Source organism: Adiantum capillus-veneris, chromosome 26, assembly GCF_014529385.1.
Source record: "Adiantum capillus-veneris isolate H3 chromosome 26, ASM1452938v2, whole genome shotgun sequence".
Classification (NCBI taxonomy): domain Eukaryota; kingdom Viridiplantae; phylum Streptophyta; class Polypodiopsida; order Polypodiales; family Pteridaceae; genus Adiantum; species Adiantum capillus-veneris.
This window is the reverse complement of record NC_140956.1, coordinates 31034076-31053163: the sequence shown is the minus strand read 5'-3', so window position 1 is coordinate 31053163 and position 19088 is coordinate 31034076. Positions and strand designations below refer to the sequence as shown.

Genomic DNA, 19088 nt, shown 5'->3' with positions numbered 1-19088 from the left:
CAAGCGATGCAAAGGAAAAAGTACTTACCAAATGGCGCAGTTTGAAGCTTCTCTCCTATGAGTCTATTCACAAATATGTGGACAAGTTTTGGGATTTACATATCAAGGCTACTATTGTCTTCCAAAAGATAGACTTTGTGGAGCAAAAGAAACAATTTTGTGGGGGATTACCTGAAGAAATGGCCGAGTATGTCAACTCCCAACGGCCTAATTCTATCACCGAAGTAATCCACCACACCATGGTTACTTCCCGCATCAATTTCCAGCAAGGGGTTAGACGGAATGTCAATCCCACGGAAAACAAAGGCAAAAGTGATACAAAGGGAAAAACCAATGCCCAAAATTCTTCCCAAGGGATTTCCAATAACAACAACAATCGGTCCAAGGAGGAGAAGGGAGTTTACAAAGGTAAGAAAAAACTCTCTTACTAAAGATCTTGAAGCTTTTTGCAAGGACCATAAGTCTTTTAAGTGTGGAGAGCAAGGACATGGCTATCGTTCTTGCCCCAAGAGAAATCCTCGCAGTGAGACTCCTAGAGCTTTCACCATCAAAGCTCCAAAAGAGGATGCTCATTGCAAAGGATCACCTCTCTCCTATGCTTGGGGAAAGGTAAGGGAACATGATGCCTTCATCTTGTTTGACCCTGGCTCTACTCACAGCTTCATATCAATGGGGTTTGGCCACCAAGTTGGGCATTCAAGCTTTTGAGATGGGAGATACTGTAACTGTTGACACAGATTTCAAGGGACAACAAGCCTCCGTTATTCCCTTGATTAGGAAGTTGAGGCTTCATGCCCAAAGCTATGTCGACAAAGACGACTTTTTCATCTCTTCTCTCCAACATGAGGATGCTATCCTAGGGCACCATGGTTCAACCGCATCACTGCTAACATGAAGTTCAGTAAAAGGAGAATCTACTTCACCTACAAGAAAAAGAGCATGTATATAGATGCTAATGAGTTTGGTCGTATTATACCACTTGTAAATTCATTGGCTTTTGATAAGTCAATAAAAAGCACGGTTTTTGCGTACATGATTTTTATAAAAAAATCCACTAATGACACTAATGATTTATCAAATGAAAATGGTAGGAATCAAGAAGAGTTAGACTTTTCTACTTTTCTAAATGGATTCCAAGATGTTTTTATCGATGTATCCCTATGGACTTACCTCCAAAACTAGGGGATGATGACCATCGAATTGAGATCCCACCAAGAAGCTCACCGCCTCTAACAAGCCTCCTTATTGAGTTTCCCAAGCTCAACAAGAGGACATCATGAGGCAAGTACAAGAATTGGTAGACAAAGGGATGGTGAGGCCTAGCTCCTCTTGCTTTTGTTCTCCATTCCTTTTAGTGCAAAGAAAGATGGTACATATCGTATGTGTGTGGACTATCGAGCACTAAACCATATCACTATCAAAAATAGATTTCCCATGCCTTGGGTGGAAGATATGTTGATAATCTACAAGGCTCTACCTACTTCAATAGGATTGACCTTAAAAGTGGCTATCATCAAATAAGGATAGTGGATGAAGATATCCTAAAGATCGTGTTTTGTACAATGTTTGGTCTTTATGAATATCTAATCATGCCTTTTGGCTTGACCAATGCACCAACCACATTCAATCATTTGATGGAGAAAATATTTAGAGCCTACCGCAAGTTCACTGGAGTGTTCTTTGATGATATCATCATCTACTCCAAGTCCTTGGAGGAACACAAGTAACATCTCCAAGTGATTTTTCAAGCATTGAGGGAGAACAAGCTTTTTCTCAACCAAAAGAAAAGCAAATTTTTTCTTTAGGAGATTCAATATTTAGGTCATATTATCTCTCAAGTTGGTATCCATATGGATCCATCAAAGTTAGAGGTAATAAAAGTATGGCCTAATCCAAGGAATCTACATGAGCTAAGAAGCTTTATTGGTATGTGTGCATACTATAGACGCTTCATAGCAAAATTTTCTCAAATAGCAAGATCATTACATCACTTAACAAAGAAGAACTTTAAGTATTCATGGACTGCTAAGGAGCAAAATGCTTTTGTCAAGCTCAAAGAGAAGCGTACTTCTCAACTAGTCCTCATGCTTCCGGATCTCTCAAAGCTATTTGAGGTCCAATGTGATGCTTATGGTGATTGCTTTGGAGTAGTCTTGGTTTAAGAAGGGCATGCCAAAGCATATGAGAGCCGAAGGCTCAATACAGATGAACGGGTCTTGAGCATTTATGAGAAAGAGCTTTTAGATGTTTTACATGCCCTAGACACATGGAAGCACTATTTATTGGGGACTCCATTCATTTCACGAACATACCACCAAAGTCTTAAGTACTTCATGACGCAAACCAAACTTTTCGACAAACCAATGAGGTGGGAAAATTTTCTTTCGCAATATTATTTTCATATTGCTCCAATTGCTGGTAAGCACAATCAAGTGGCCGACGCACTTTCACAACGACCAAAAGTTAATGCGGTGCCTATAGCAACTCACAATGATCTATCTTCTATGATAGATGAGCATGTTACTGACCCTAACTTTAAAGATGTAATGTTAGCCCTTGCTTTGGTGAAGAAAGAGGAACCATTCACCTTGGAGGATGGTTATATTCTCCATGGAAATAGGCTATGTGTTACCCACTCTCTTAATGAGAAAGTCATATATGAATCCCATGTTCCTCCCTATGTAGGACATAGAGGCATTCAACCTACTCTTTGACGAGGAGTAGAGACGGGCCTCTATTGGCCTACCATGAAAGTGGACATACAAGAGTATGTTTCAAAATGTGTGGTATGCCAAAAGACTAAGTATGATAGAGGGAAGAAACCTGGATTACTCCAGCCATTGCCAATCCCTAATTCACCATGGGAGAGTATATCCATGGATTTTATCTTTGGATTACCCAAGTCTATCCATGGGAATATGGAAAATAGTCAACAGGTTTAGCAAGCAAACAAGCACACTTTATTCCTATCAAAAAGACTATTAAGACACACCAAATGGCAACCCTCTTCATATCTCAAATTTTCAAACACCATGGATTACCAACATCCATCGTGTTAGATAGAGATCCTAGAATGACCATTAATTTTTGGAAAGGTCTCTTTGAAAATCTAGGTACAAGATTGAATTTCTGTTAGGCCTATCACCCACAAACGGATGGCCAAAGTGAGATAGCCAATCTTACAATACTCAATCTACCAAAGACTTATGTTATAGAAGTAGATCAATTCTCATAATGGGAGAAGTATTTACCCCTTGTAGAGTATGCATACAATAATGCTGTCCATACCACTACAGGGAAAGCACATTTTGAGATCATAGAGGGAAGACCTACAAGTCCCTTGCTACTTTAGTAAATGGGAAGATCTTCGCTGATGAGTATAGCCGTGACCTACAAGAATCTTTTCAAAAGGTTAAGGAGTCTATATCCATCTCTCAACGAAGGCAAAAAGCTGCTGCTGACAAGCACATAAGGGCCTTAACGTTCAAAGAAAATGATTGGGTCTTACTTAAGTTTCCCAAGGCTCGATTGAGGCAAAACACGGGCAAAAATCCTATGGGCCATCAAAAGTATTATGCTAAACTAGCAAAAAGATACTATGGTCCTTTTCAAATCTTGAAGCCAATCAATGATATAGCTTATCAATTCAAGTTGCCCATCCATTGGCTCATACACAATGCTTTTCATGTGAGCCTACTTAAGCCCTAAAAAGGAGATCCACCAAGAGAACCGATTATTGAAGACCCTCTAGAAATTGAAGACCAAGAAGAGGTGCTACAACCCGAAGCTATCATTCGGCATGAAGACAAGGTACTACAATATAATAAGATTATACAGAGATATCTTATTAAGGTAAAAGATTATCCTTTTGAAGATGCTAGATGGATGCAAGGAATACAGCTTAAGGATAGTATGAACCTTGTCAATGCTTACAATGCTACACTTAAGTAAGAAAACGTAAATGCTTTATAAATGAGCAATGTTTTTGTCTTATAAGACTAATCCTCTTTTGTGCACAAATTTAAATAGTATGCATGCTTAGAATCATGTTTGTGATGACGACATCACTCAAACACCAAGTAGAATTTGTCACTCTACTTTGGGAGTATGATATGGACTAAAGAGCAGACATGCTTGTGGCAGCTACGTCTCCCAAGCACTAAATGGACTAGTCATCCATTTTGGAAATGATGTCGTAGGGTGAAAAGGGATCCTCAACACGCTAAGAAAGTTGACTAATGACAAAGACTTTATCTCTTCTACCTTATAGTCGAGGACGACTATGATTTCAAGAGAGAGGTAATGTCATAAAATCTAATATCTAACCAACCCAAATGATTTTATCATTTTAAATTGATTATTTAATGTGGGAGAATACACGGGAACAAGGGTTAGAATATAGACATGTGCTTATGGATCTGTCTCAACATGGGGCCAAGGTTAAAGGGGTCCAAATGAGAGATGGTATGTTAAAGAGCAATGCTATCTAATGGAGCTTAAAGACCATAGGGTTAGCTTCATTAAAGACCTCCAAAAGTTAGTGTTAAAAAGTCCTTTGACCTTAGGCAAGCTAGGGCTAACCTTGAGGTAGGAATCCTACCCAAGCATAAGTGCTTGTCGTGCTTGCCCACTAAGGTGCTTAAGGTGTTTGTGGGAACCTTACCCAAGCTTGAGAGTCTTCTCATGCTTAAATGACTAAGGTTCTTGAAGTGTTCAATTCAAGATCTCTAAAGAGGCATAACGATTTTTATGCTTAAAAGACTAAGGTGCTTGAAGTGTTCAATTCAAACATGATATCTTAAGAAGCATAAAAGACACATGTCAAGATCCTTTCCATTTGTCCCTCATGATGTGCTTGAATCCTATTGGATAGGCTTTAAATGGGTCCAATGAGAATTTAGATGCATAAATAAATAATTAAGTTCTTTCTCTCAAAGAGAAAAAAGAGGACACATGTACAAATGATATAATTAAATGATACGAGAGAGAGAGAGAGAGAGAGAGAGAGAGAGAGAGAGAGAGAGAGGTGGACCAAGCATGAAAGGGGGTATACTCTCCCACTCTCTCTCTCTCTCTCTCATTGTGTGAAGTGCAAAGTGCAAGAGCTCAATCTCCTTCTCCAAGCTTGTTGAGAAGTTGAGAGCCTACATCAACACTCTTTGCTATGGAATGCAAATCCAACCAGGAGCCATGCTTCAATGCTTAAGTTTTCCATCTTCTTCATCTTAATTACTATGCTATTATGCCGTGCTAAGCAAGAAGAGTGATGATAAGTGAGGAACTATTTCTTTCTCCTATGAATGATTCTTCTTCCTCTTCCTACCCTCATTCCCCACTAGCTCTCTCCACCTTTGAAGGTGTTTGAGGCCTTGGGACTGAGCTTGGGATAGTTAGTGCTTTTTGCAAAGTTTATGTTATGCTTGTGATGCATGAAGCATCTTCATTGCATCACCTAGGTCACAAGGAACACAAAGACTGTATTGTACCAAGTCTCTCTTGATGGGACAATCTATAATACAAGCGTCTTTTGGAGGGGAGACTGGATCCAAGTAAATCTGGTCCTCAATTATTGTCATGTTCTTTAATACTCTCTCTTGCAAAAGTATTGTTCATGCCAAGTTAATTAAGTACTATGTTTATGTTGCTACCATCAATTAAGTTCACCCTCTATGTTCTAAAAGTAATCTCACAAAAATGCTCACTCTAATTCCCTTAATTCTGCTATTCTCAAAGTTCATAGGCCATTTCCATTACAAGAAGTGGTGTGTTGCACTTGACATCTTGCTCGGGGTGAAGCATTGATCTAGGCAAGCAAGCCAAGAGTAAGATACAAGACAAAAGAGTATATGGAATTAGATGAACTTACTTAATGGCCCGGACTCTTTTCTTCATTCCCCCAGAGCCAACCTTTAGCCACTCGATGTCCCGTGATCTTCTTTCTCTTTGTCATGGACCCAACACAATTTATTTTTCTGTAAGCTTTTGTGTAAGATTCGTGATGATGTTGTTGCCGCCTTTGAGTTGTTGAGCACAATGCTCTACAGTTTTTTTCAAGAGTGGATTTTCTTTGTATGCAATGTCTCTCTCAAGCTACAAATATCATTTTGTGCAGCTAAGTGCCTGGTATAGCCGTATATACTGTTATTGCCATGTTCCACATAGTTCATCACTGAAGTTATGTCCTTGAAAGGTGGAGTTGAGTTTGTGATGGGATGCTTAGGATACATTCTACCATCAACCGAAAGGTCCACACTTTTCTTGCCTTGTGTACTAAAATTCTCCTTTGAAGCTTCAAAAATGGTGTGTCACGTGTTTTTTTTGCTGAGGGGCTCATATTCTTGTGGGAGCTCTATATCTCCTCTATATGCAGATGATACACGTCTCTCCGATTCCTAGTAGAACTTCTATGTGGAGACAATGGCAACATCAAAACGATTGGCAGAATGAGGAGAGGCCAAAGTAGGTGAGAGCATGAATGAGGGAAACTTGAAAGGGGTGGAGAAAAGACATTCGATGTAGTACGGTCAGTGGTAGGTCTTAGTTTTGAAAAAGCAGAAGATTGAGATATTCGGCATTCAATTCAAGTCGTCGTAGGTTATCATTGCCTAAACACCTTTTGGATTTCTATTAAACATACCATGCAGTATGGGTGGTTTTAGGATATTTGGAAAACAAATATGGAAAATGAAAATAGGGACTTTCTATCTTATCTCTCTCTATGCTAACACGACATTTCTAACAAGGCCCACATTTGAGTTCAAAATTTCCCTAATGGTGGAGGCATCTAAGATTCCTAAAAAGCAACTTGTGTGTAAAGCCAGATTTGAATCCTAGGTCAGACTCGAAAGTAATGGTTGAAGTATTTTTTGAAGCCAGAATCAAAGCCAATTAGCCAGATCTAGCTGGACGGATCCACACAATGAGAGCCAGCACAAGCTAGCAAGGGAATGACTCACTGAAGGAAAGAAAACTTTATATGATCCTCATACGAAGACCTGGCATGCACTCACACCCTATGAGGTGGATATGCTCATTGGAGAGGGGAGCAATTGGGGCAGGAGGCTATATACATATTTATCTAGAAGGGGAATCTCCAGTGCCCCTCAAGGTCAAGTCATGCCTAGAGTTCTTCAACCTCCACCTCAGCACATGTAGAAGGCTATATTGAAGAAAGCTCCAGAAAAATGGAGGGCTAAGCGCAAACCATGGAATCACACCAGTAGTTTGAAATTTTGGAAACATGCTAGAATTCAAGAAAGGGGATGAGGATGTAGGTAGTGGAAACGTGCCCATAGAAGTGGCTTCTACAAATTACTTAGCGGATTGCAATAGTTTTCCAATCTATAACTATATAGCCAATCGGTCAAAACCCTGTGCGTGTGTCTATAAATATGACCATTTACTTTCATTTGGGTCGGTTTTTCCTAATTGAGAGCCTCAAGGTACACGGATCACGATCCATCATCCAAGGGTCCAGCTTTTTGAATTTTACCAGCTATAGAGGAGGTCAAGGGCATGTCCTTCCTTTTTCAAGTTTGGATGTCAAAATTTCAATATCCCCTTGTATTTTGTTTTGTTCCGATATATTTCAATGCTATCTTTCCCAATATTTGGTTTGATATAATTTTGTGGATCTTTTGCACTCAGCTGATTGGTATTGGTGTCAACAAGTTGGAGGGATTCAAGATATGATTACTTTTTCCTATTTTTGCTCTAAGGTACATGGGTTGTGATCCATGTTTCCCTTCCATTTGCAGTTTCTATATTTACTTTACAATGTATGTGGAAGCTATCCCTTGATCTTAAAATTTGGCTTCTATTTGCCCAATTTCCCAAAAATTCTTCAAATTGTAGAGATTTATGGTCTCTTTTTTCCACATATGGTTTTTTACCAATTTTCCTTCGATTTTTGTAGCCCAAAATGATGGTTTTTTGACTACTTAACCTACTCTTATGAAGTTGAAATGATAAAATGTAGTAAAACTTGAAATAATGGCTAATGATGCTAGTATGCACAACACTCTAAAAGAAATGAGAAAATCGAAGAGCAAAATGCTTTGAATTCACTCAATCACAAACACTGTTTGTTATAAAATGACAAACCTAACTAGTCCTTGACTCTTAGACTTTATCAAGGACACAACCTTGTTTCGTCACTATGTTGCTAATGAAAGTGGGATGGGTTTTCTAAGGGTTTTTGGATAGCATAATTATGGTCACAAGATCACTCGACCATCGTAGAAATTGACCCCTAGCAATGGCGCCAATGTTAGCGGATCTATGTGATGACAGACGTCTATAGCATAGTTATCTAGCATTAACATACTCTAGTGTCAATACTCAAGTAAGAAATCGGGATGGGGTAGGGAGACGCATTGGGTTGTCAATCACAACAAAGGAACTATTGTTAGAAGTTACACTCATGACCAGTCATGAATCAACACTTGACAACAAATCAAAATTCAAATGGTCAATCCTTACTCCAACTAATTACTCGATGGTTTCTCAAACAAGTGAGATCGAAATGATTCAAAACTCTACGATACTATAGGTAGAGACTATCATAACCTATATATACCCTTTATTCCCAATTTTGAGAGGTACATGAATCATGATCCATTGTTTTATAGGTCATTGAAACGTGAATATAAGTGGTCTAATAGCATCTCTTAAGGCCTAAGAACAATATCCTATCAAAAAATTAGCATTATCACTTGAAAATATAATCAAAACAACAAAATTAGGCTTGCAAAACTTAAACGTGAACCTTCATCAAACTGACAATGATTACACTCAATAGATAGAGCAAGAGGTGAGAAACACAATGCACTTATCGATAATCAATTGGATTAACAGAATGAGAGGTAGGTAGATTATAAAATAGCTCTATGAAAGCAGCTTCACCTATTCACAACTGATCCAAAAAGTCATCCCCTTAAAATTGACCTATACACTTAGGATTCTAAAATATGACTCCAAACTCTAGTGAGTCCCATGAGTAATATACATTTACATCAATGTGAAAAGGACAAAAAAATTACAACACAGTTTAGACAACTCTCAATATCTTCATACAATCTAGTAAATACAAGAAACATGTTTCTATATTTGAACACAGAGGAGAGGTCAACATGGTAGGTGATTATACGGAATGAGAGAGAGAGAGAGAGAGAGAGAGAGAGAGAGAGAGAGAGAGAGAGAGAGAGAGAGAGAGAGAGAGAGAGAGAGAGAGAGAGAGAGAGAGAGAGAGAGATAGATAGATTCCATTGATGCTCTACGGCTAATGGGTCGCTAGTTTCTGCCTAGGCGATCGAATATGGAAAATGTGCTTTGTGTATCGCAATGTTATCATGAGATGGCTATTTTCCATTGATGCTCTACAGCTTATGGGTCGCTACTATGTGCTTGGTCGATTGAATATGGTAGTTGTGCTTGGTCTATCACAATATTAGAGATACCCTTTGACTGTGTGTTGCCTCCTGTGCAAGAGCTATAAGGCATGGCACAAGTAAGACCAAAGGGAGTGCATAACACTTCTACAATTTGTGAGCTAGATTGTTATTTTTGTTGTTGAACTCTCTCTCTCTCTCTCTCTCTCTCTCTCTCTCTCTCTCTCTCTGTCTTGCTCGATTTTTTGACATGCTCAGGTTTGACTTGCTCAAGAAACCTCGCTCGGTGAATGGTAACACTCCTCCTAGCACCTTCAGATTACTCTCGTGTAGCAAAAAGCAGGCAATGCATCACATAAAGAGGCAGATCATATATGCCCAGAGAGAAACCTATCATTTGACAATTGCCTTCTCTCTCTCTCTCTCTCTCTCTCTCCCCCCCCCCCTCCCTCCAAATGCCATCCTCTTGCCTTTTCCTTTGGGAGACATGTGAGCATCTTTGTAGATTCTTACTGATGGAAGGACCTCAAGGAGGGTTAAGGGAGGGCCCAACTTTTCTAAAGAGGAATCTCAAAAGATCCCTTTGTTTCAAAGAGAAGGAAAAGATTAAGAGAAAAAATATGTATTTCTCTATCTTGCTCTTTCCACGTGTGGGAAGATACTGGGTTCTGGTGTATCTCTCTCTCTCTCTCTCTTTCTCTCTCTCTCTCTCTCTCTCTCTCTCTCTCTCATAAAATATAATATCTAACCAACCCAAATGATTTTCTCATATAAAACTGATCATTCAATGTGGGAGAATAAACAGGAACAAGGGTTAAGATATAGACATGTGCTTATAGATCTATCTCAACACGGGGCCAATGGTAAAGGGGCCCAAATGAGAGATGGTCTATCAAAGAGCAAGGCTAACCAATGGAGCATAAGACCTTAGGGTTAGATTCATTGAAGACCTCCAATAATTAGTGTAAAAATCCTTTGACCTTAGGTAAGTTAGGGTTGAGCTTGAGGTGGGAACCCGGCCCAAGCTTAAGGTGCTCGAGTTGTTTGTCGTGCTTGATGACTAAGGTGCTTGAGGTGCATGAGATGCTTGAGATGCTTGAGGTGCTTGAGGTGCTTGATGATTGAGATGCTTGAGGTGCTAGGGCTGTACTTGAGGTGAGAACCGAGCCCAAGCTTGAGGGGCTTAAGGGCCAAGCTTGTGTTGAGAACTAGGCCCAAGGTGGTGGGACTTGAGGTGGTACAAAAGTCAAAGATAATCCCTACAAGGAGACGGCAAGTCCTACAACAGGGGGGATGAGAGAGAACACACACACACACACACTCACACTCACACAAGGCATGCTTGGTACAAAGAAAGCAAAAGGGACACTTGTCAAGTTCGTCCTCAATTTTCCCTCATGGTGTGCCTGAAGCCTATTGGTTGGCCACCCAAGGGGTCGAATGATGATTTAGGAGATTTAATTAATTGATTTTTCATTTATCAATTCCTCTCTCTCAAAGGGGAAAGGGAGACACTTGTCCCAAGGCTACCCTTGTTGCTTGGTATGACTCATGCCTATGATTGGGTGGCTAGGCGTGGAGGGGTCCAATGAGCTTTAAGCATGAGCTACAAGGGGGGTCGACTAAAGCAAGTAGGGGGCTTGCTTAGGGGATATACTCTCCCACACACACACTCACACACACTCTCATTGTGTGAAGTGCAAAGTGCAAGAGCTCCCGCTCCTTCTCCAAGCAAGTAGAGAGGTTGAGAGCTTACATGAGCACTCTTGCCTATGGAGTGCAAATCCAACCAAGATCCATGCTTCAATGCTTAATCTTGCCATCTTCTCCATCTTCATTACTATGCTACTATGTATGCTAGCAAGAAGAGTGATGATAAGTGAGGAAATAATTCTTTCTCCTATGAAATGTTTCTTCTTCCTCTTCCCTACCCTCATCCTCTGCTAGCTCTCTCCACCTTTGAAGGTGTTTGAGGTCTTGGAACTGAGGCTTGGGATAGTTAATGCTTTCCTCAAAGTTTATGTTATGCTCGTGATGCATGAAGCTTTCCATCTTCATTGCATCACCTAGATCACAAGGAACACAAAGATTGTATTATAACAAGTCTCTCTTGATGGGAGAAATCATAATACAAATGCCTATTGGAGGGGGGACTAGTTCCACATAAATTCGGTCCTCAACTATTGTCATGTTCTCTAAATTCTCTCTCTTGCAAAAGTATTTCTCATGCCAAGTTAACTAAATGCTATGTTTATGTTGCTACTATCAATTATGTTCACCCGCTATGCTCACAAAGTAATTTCACAAAAGTACTCTCTTCAATTTTTGTTACTCTCAAGTTAATAGGCCAATTCCATTACATTGGTATCAAAGCATTTGGTTTCTCTTTTCTTGCTTAAGAAGAGAGGTCGTTAAGTAGCCTATAAATGATTGATGTTGTTAATTACATTAGGGTAAGTGGAACTGGGATCTATTATCAGTTTTGTTGAGACCACTATGTGGGATATGGTGCATACCTCGGGAGCTAATGGAGTCTTTTTAGACTTGCCTACAACTTTACCATTATTGAGCCATAAGAAGTTCGAAAGGAGCTAGCCCTTGGCAACTCTGCTATGTTAGACCTACTCCACTACTCTCTATAATTAACCACTTCGAGCAGTGGGTGTAGATACTTAAGAGCCGATTTTCAAAGGCTAAGAGGAGTGGCAACTAAGGGTTTGAATTGCCAAAGCATACACTAAGTACGTATACAAATTTTGTTAACATGGTTGACAATAACCAAGAGAGTAGAATGAACATTGATAGATTTGATTTTTCACATGAAGGTGCTAATGAAGATTCTACCATGTTTGTGAATTATCTCGTAACTAGGTTGCAGCAAGCTATGGGAAACCCTGCTTCGCAAGTCAAAGTTACTCAACAACTTTGCGCTTATGGGGTTTCCCTTCCTCTTCAAGAGGAGAGAGAGATTAGGAGGCCTCTTGAAGAGACCCCCAAAAGAAGACTCTCTCCCATACAAGAGGAGAAATCCAAAGAGCAAGAAAGCAATGAAACTTTAAGTTCCTCCGAAGATGTGGCTCCACAAAGACGGCGGTCTAGACGATCGCCCACTCCTCCCAAGAGGAAAAAATCAACACATAGTACTTCTCCCGTTCATTCCAAAAGGGAGGAGAGGAAACAAAGAAAGAAAAGGACTTGAAAGAGGTCACCCTCTTCTCCTTCTTCTTCACCTTCCTCCTCTTCCGACGAAAGCTATGGCTATCCTCCCAAAGAATACAAGAGGGGAGGACATCGTAAATCATCCTGCATGGCGAAGGTCACAAAAGCTAAAGAAGTTCAACGGGAGGAAAGAGTATCTCTTTTCTCACCTATGATGGCATCTTTGGTGCTACCGAACAATGTGTTGGCCTTCATCCTGCAATTTGATACGACTTTTGGAGACGAGGGCTTCATGGAGTCCTCCAAGCTATGCCATGTAGCTATGCATTTCCAAAAATTATCTCGTCAATGGTGGGCTAGCCTTCGTGGCAACGGTGAAGCCCCAAAGACATGGAAAACTCTACAAGTTTCCATCATGAAGCAATTCCTTGCAAGCGATGCAAAGGATAAAGTGCTTACCGAATGTCACATCTTGAAGCTTCTCTCTCATGAGTCTATCCACAAGTATGTAGACAAGTTTTGGGATTTACATCTCAAGGCTACTGTCTTTCAAAAGGTAGACTTTGTCGAGAAAAAGCAGCAATTTTGTGCGGGATTACCTGAAGAGATGGCCGAATCTTTGATTAGCATAGCATAATAGAATTGTAATGAAGAAGATGGCAAGCTTAAGCATTGAAGCATAATAGAATTGTAATGAAGATAAAGAAGATGGCAAGCTTAAGCATTGAAGCATGGCTCTTGGGATTTGCATTCCATAGCCAAGAGTGTTGGTGTAGGCTCTCCACTTCTCAACAAGCTTGGAGAAGGAGATGGAGCTCTTGCACTTTGCACTCCACACAATGAGAGAATGTGTGTGTGTGTGTGTGTGTGTGTGTGTGTGTGTGTGTAATGAAGAAGATGGCAAGCTTAAGCATTGAAGCATAATAGAATTGTAATGAAGATAAAGAAGATGGCAAGCTTAAGCATTGAAGCATGGCTCTTGGGATTTTCATTCCATAGCCAAGAGTGTTGGTGTAGGCTCTACACTTCTCAACAAGCTTGGAGAAGGAGATGGAGCTCTTGCACTTTGCACTCCACACAATGAGAGAATGTGTGTGTGTGAGTATACCCCCCTCTCATGCTTGGTCTACACCTCTCTCTCTCTCTCTCTCTCTCTCTCTCTCTCTCTCTCTCTCTTGTAGTATTTAATTATTTCATTTGAACATGTGTCCTCTTTTTCCTCTTTGAGAGAAAGAACTTAATTATTTAATTTTTATGTATCTAAATTCTCATTGGACCCCTTTAAAACCTATCCAATAGGATTCAAGCACATCATGAGGGCCACATGTGGAGGATCATTTGAATATGTATCTTTTATGCTTATTAAGTCATTCGGTTTGAATTGAATACTTCAAGCACTTAGTCAATCAAGCATGGAAACATTGATGCCTCTTGAGAGTTTATCTTTGAATTGAACACTTCAAGAACCTTATTCATTTAAGATTGTGAGAAGCACCTCAAGATTTTGGGCAAGGTTCCCACTAACACTTAGCAACCCGAGAAGCACCTCATGCTTGGGTAGGCAAGCTTCGGGTTGTAGCACCTCTTCTTGGTCTTCGATTTCTGGAGGGTCTTCAATAATTGGTTCTATTGGTTGCTCTACTTTATAGGGCTTAAGTAGGCTCACATGAAAAGCATTGTGTATGAGCCAATGGTTGGGAAACTTGAGTTGATAAGCCATGTCATTGATTGGCTTCAAGATTTGAAAAGTACTATAGTATCTTTTTGCTACTTTAGCATAATACTTTTGATGGCCCATAGGATTTTTTCCCATCCTTTGCCTCAATCGAGCCTTGGGAAACTTAAGTAAGACCCAATCATTTTCTTTGAACGTTAAGGCCCTTTTTTTGCTTGTCAGCAGCAGCTTTTTGCCTTTGTTGAGAGATGGATATAGCCTCCTTAACCTTTTTGAAAGGTCTTGTAGGTCACGACAGATAAACTCATCAGCAACGAAGATCTTCCCATGTACTTTAAGTAGCAAGGGACTTTTAGGTCTTCCCTCTATGATCTCAAAAGGTGCTTTTCTTGTAGTAGTATGGACAATATTATTGTACGCATACTCTACAAGGGGTAAGTACTTCTTCCATTGGGATCGTTGATCTACTTCTGTAACATAATTCTTTAGTAGATTGAGTATCGTAAGATTGACTATCTCACTTTGGCCATCCGTTTGTGGGTGGTAGGCTGAAGAGAAATTCAATCTTGTACCTAGATTTTCAAAGAGACCTTTCCAGAAATGACTGGTCATTCTAGGATCTCTATCCGACATGATGGATGTGGTAATCCATGGTGTTTGAAAATCTGAGATATGAAGATGGTTGTCATTTGGTGTGCCTTAATAGTCTTTTTGATAGGAATAAAGTGTGCTTGCTTGCTAAACCTATCAACTATTATCATGGATAGACTTTGGGTAATCCAAAGAAAAAATCCAAAGATATACTCTCCCATGGTGAATTCAGGATGGGCACCGACTGGAGTAATCCAGGTTTCTTCCCTCTATTATACTTACTCTTTTGGAATACCACACATTTTGAAACATACTCTTGTATGTCCACTTTCATGGTAGGCCAATAGAAGTATGTCTATATTCCTTGAAGAGTAGGTAGAATGTCTCTATGCCCTGTATAGGAAGGAGCATGGGATTCATACATGGCTTTCTCACAAAGGGAGTGGGTAACACATAGCCTATTGCCATGGAGAAGATAACCATCCTGCAAGGTGAATGGTTCCTCTTTCTTTCCCAAAGCAAGGGCTAACATTACATCTTTAAAGTTAGGGTCAGTAGCATACTCATCTATCATAGAAGATAGATCATTGTGAGTTGCTATAGATACCACATTGACTTTTGGTCGTCATCGTGAAAGTGCATCGGCCACTTGATTCTGCTTACCAGCAATGTGAGCAATATGAAAATAAAATTGTGAAAGAAAATTTGCCCACCTCATTTGTTTATCAAAAAGCTTGGTTTGCATCATGAAGTACATGAGACTTTGGTGGTCTGTTCGTAAAATGAATGGAGTCTCCAATAAATAGTGCTTCCATGTGTCTAGGGCATGTAGAACAGCTAAAAGCTCTTTCTCATAGATGCCCAAGACCTGTTCATCCGTATTGAGCCTTCGGCTCTCATATGCTATGGCATGCCCTTCTTGAAGCAAGACTGCTCCAAGGCAATCACCACAAGCATCACATTGGACCTCAAATGGCTTTGAGAGATTCGGAAGCATGAGGACTGGTTGAGAGGTAAGCTTCACTTTGAGCTTGTCAAAAGATTTTTGCTCCTTAGTAGTCCATGGATACTTAACGTTCTTCTTTGTTAAGTGATGTAATGGTCCTGCTATTTGAGAAAATTTTGCTATGAAACGTCTATAGTATGCACACATACCAATAAAGCTTCTTAGCTCATGTATATTCCTTGGATTAGGCCATGCTTTTATTACCTCTAGCTTTGATGGATCCATACGGATACCATCTTGAGAGAAAATATGATGTAAGTATTGAATCTCTTGAAGGAAAAATTTGCTTTTCTTTTGGTTAAGAAAAAGCTTGTTCTCCCTCAATGCTTGAAAAATCACTTGGAGATGTTGCTTGTGTTCCTCCAAGGACTTGGAGTAGATGATGATATCATCAAAGAACACTCTAGTGAACTTGCGGTAGGGTCTAAATATTTTCTCCATCAAATGATTGAATGTGGCTAGTGCATTGGTCAAGCGAAAAGGCATGACTAGATATTCATAACGACCAAATGTTGTACGAAACGTGGTCTTTAGGATATCTTCCACTATCCTTATTTGATATAGCCACTTTTTAGGTCAATCCTATTGAAGGAGGTAGAGCTTTGTAGCTTATCAAACAGATATTCCACCCGTGGCACAAGAAATTTATTTTTGATAGTGATATGGTTTAGTGCTCGATAGTCCACACACATATGGTACGTACTATCTTTTTCTTGCACTAAAAGGACTGGAGAACAAAAGGGAGAGAAAAGGCCTCACCATCCCTTTGTCTACCAATTATTGTACTTGCCTCATGATCTCCTCTTGTTGAGCTTGGGAAACTCGAAAAGGAGGCTTGTTAGGCGGTGAACTTCCTGGTAGGAGATCAATTCAATGGTCATTATCCTCTAAGACCAATTTACGAATAATGGGAAAAATTCAAGTCCCATTTTTGGCAATATACAAGAGCCAACCATGCTATAGGATCCTCTAGTTAGTGTAATGATATATCCTCTTTATATGCATACACAAAATCTTTTAGTACATTTTGGAATCATTTTGCTAATATTGTTCATTGCTACATGGAAAAATAAACTCCAATTCAGTCAAAACTTGACATGCTAAAGTTTCACTACTCACAAGTAAGGGGTCTTTTGGAAGAACAAAGGATATCATTCTCCTATTTTAGAGGTCAAACTATAGAAAATGCTAGTTCTTGACTTTTAGTAGTTTGCAAATGAGTTGCATTTTCTTGCAAAATGGTATGAATTTTGAGCCTTAATAGAAAGCTATCATCTAAATCTCTAAGAGAAAGCCTCCCCCTCATTCAATTATGTGATGGCCATGAGGCAAGCTTCCCTCTCATTTACATACATAATGAGCATGAGGCTCGAACTTAAATGCTTTCGAACTTAAATGCTTTCTGATAGGCACAAATCCCCCTCATTTACATATATAATGAGCACGAACAAGCATGGAGGCTCCATGCTTTCCCCTCGTTTACATACATAAATTGGCATAAACAAGCATGGAGGCTCAAACTTATGTTCGAGCCTCCATGCTTACTAATAGGTATAGATCCTACAAGCCTCCATGATTCCCCCACATTTACATACACATTGAGCATGAACAAGCATGGAGGCTCGAACTTAAGTTCGAGCCTCCATGCCTACTAATAGGTACCAATCTCATACTTGCTTGGTTCAAGTTAAGATACTATAAGCTTGGCAACCACCCTCATGGAGTGGTGCTAGCTCAAAACATCTTAGCAAAAGGTAGAGATATTCTCAATTTTTCTATGTGGAGGTGCTCTTCTCTAGATGCTTCCTTCTTGACCCAAATACCTATTCTTGGTAATCCGCATAGCTAGAAACACTTAGTGCAAGGCAGAATGACTTGCTACACACTAGAATAGACCAAGCTATCACAACTTGACCTGCCCCGCACTTGACCAAGCTGTCACAACTCAAAGGAGCTTCTACACAAGAAGTCTCACAAGGCTTATTTAATTCTCCTTTCTCAAAAGTCCAAAAAGAATTGGGTTTAGCAATACAGCAGGGCCTCAGTTTTGACGATGGTTACATGTGATGAGTGATAGCAAGTTACATTTTACAAGTTGGTGGTGGTGGTAATGAAGAGATAGGGAGGATTGCAGCTAGCTTAAGTTTGGATCAAGGCCCATAAAGCGGAACTACATATTGTGGAGGCGAGGGGGAAGGTCTAGCTAGGAGAGCACAGGTAGCCCAGGCCTCACACATCCATCTTGAGGCCATGGCTTTGCTTGCTCGACTAATCTGAGTCGACTTATCTCATGCGGTGCGTTTGCGATGGGAAATAATCCTTGTGGAAGCGGGCTAATGATCTCGAAGCAGCATCAGGTAAAGAGATGATGGTGCCCTCATCAACGAAGGTGGAAGAAATTTGATGATTTGAAAGTAGCACCAGGTGGAAGCAAGCTGTTGATCTGGAACAGCATCAGGTGAAAAGCTTGCTAATGATCTCGAAGCAGCGTCAGGTAAAGAGATGATGGCGCCCTCATCACATACAAGTTTGGGAGAACTGAGGGCAAGCTTGGAGACCACCTTGATCTTCTGTTATGTTTGATAGCGGTGTCAACAACAGACACAATTTCTGCTTCAGAGGTGGGATAGGCCACTTGAAGCGCTCAGAATCTGCCGCTGCCTCTTATGTTGCACGTCGTGCATGGCCGGTGGCGCGAAGCGTGTTTAGGGGAGATGTTGCAGGACGAGACGCTGGGCAGGTATGCCCCGAAGGCCAGTAGGTTCATGGAAGCGATTTGATGATCTGAAAGTAGCATCAGGTGGAAGCAAGTTGCTGATCTTGAGCAGCATCAGGTGAAAAATTGGTGGCGCCCTACTCAATGCAGGTACCATCCTCAAAGTCGATGAGAAATTGCTGCTCATCCTTTGGATGACGTCGTCCTACTTCAAGCTCACAACCTACGTGAACTCACCTCAGCCTCCCAAGGGCTCACACCTTGTGCGATCTCATGTGAGCACCTGGAACAGCCCCTCCACGGCGGCGCATTGTGCCCCTTGTGGCTTGAACTTGTCAGACGCTCATCTCATCAGGCGTCAAATCTCCTGACGATTGTCATCTTGAAGCTGCTCAAAATTCAAATTAAAGTGCAACGTGAAGGCAGCTCAATCAACCTTCCCTTTTACTTTTGTCATTATTCATTTCAAAGTTTGAGTTTTGTCACATGACGACTTTGTTTGCAGCACGATGGCACCACCACAACTCACAATGTTTTTAAATTTTGTTGAGT

General features: G+C 40.4%; 1 pseudogene; it reads right to left on the bottom strand.

Annotated features, from left to right (window-relative positions):
* Window positions 1-18153: 18153 nt before the first annotated feature.
* Window positions 18154-18723, bottom strand: LOC147423200 (uncharacterized; annotated as a pseudogene).
* Window positions 18724-19088: the final 365 nt, after the last annotated feature.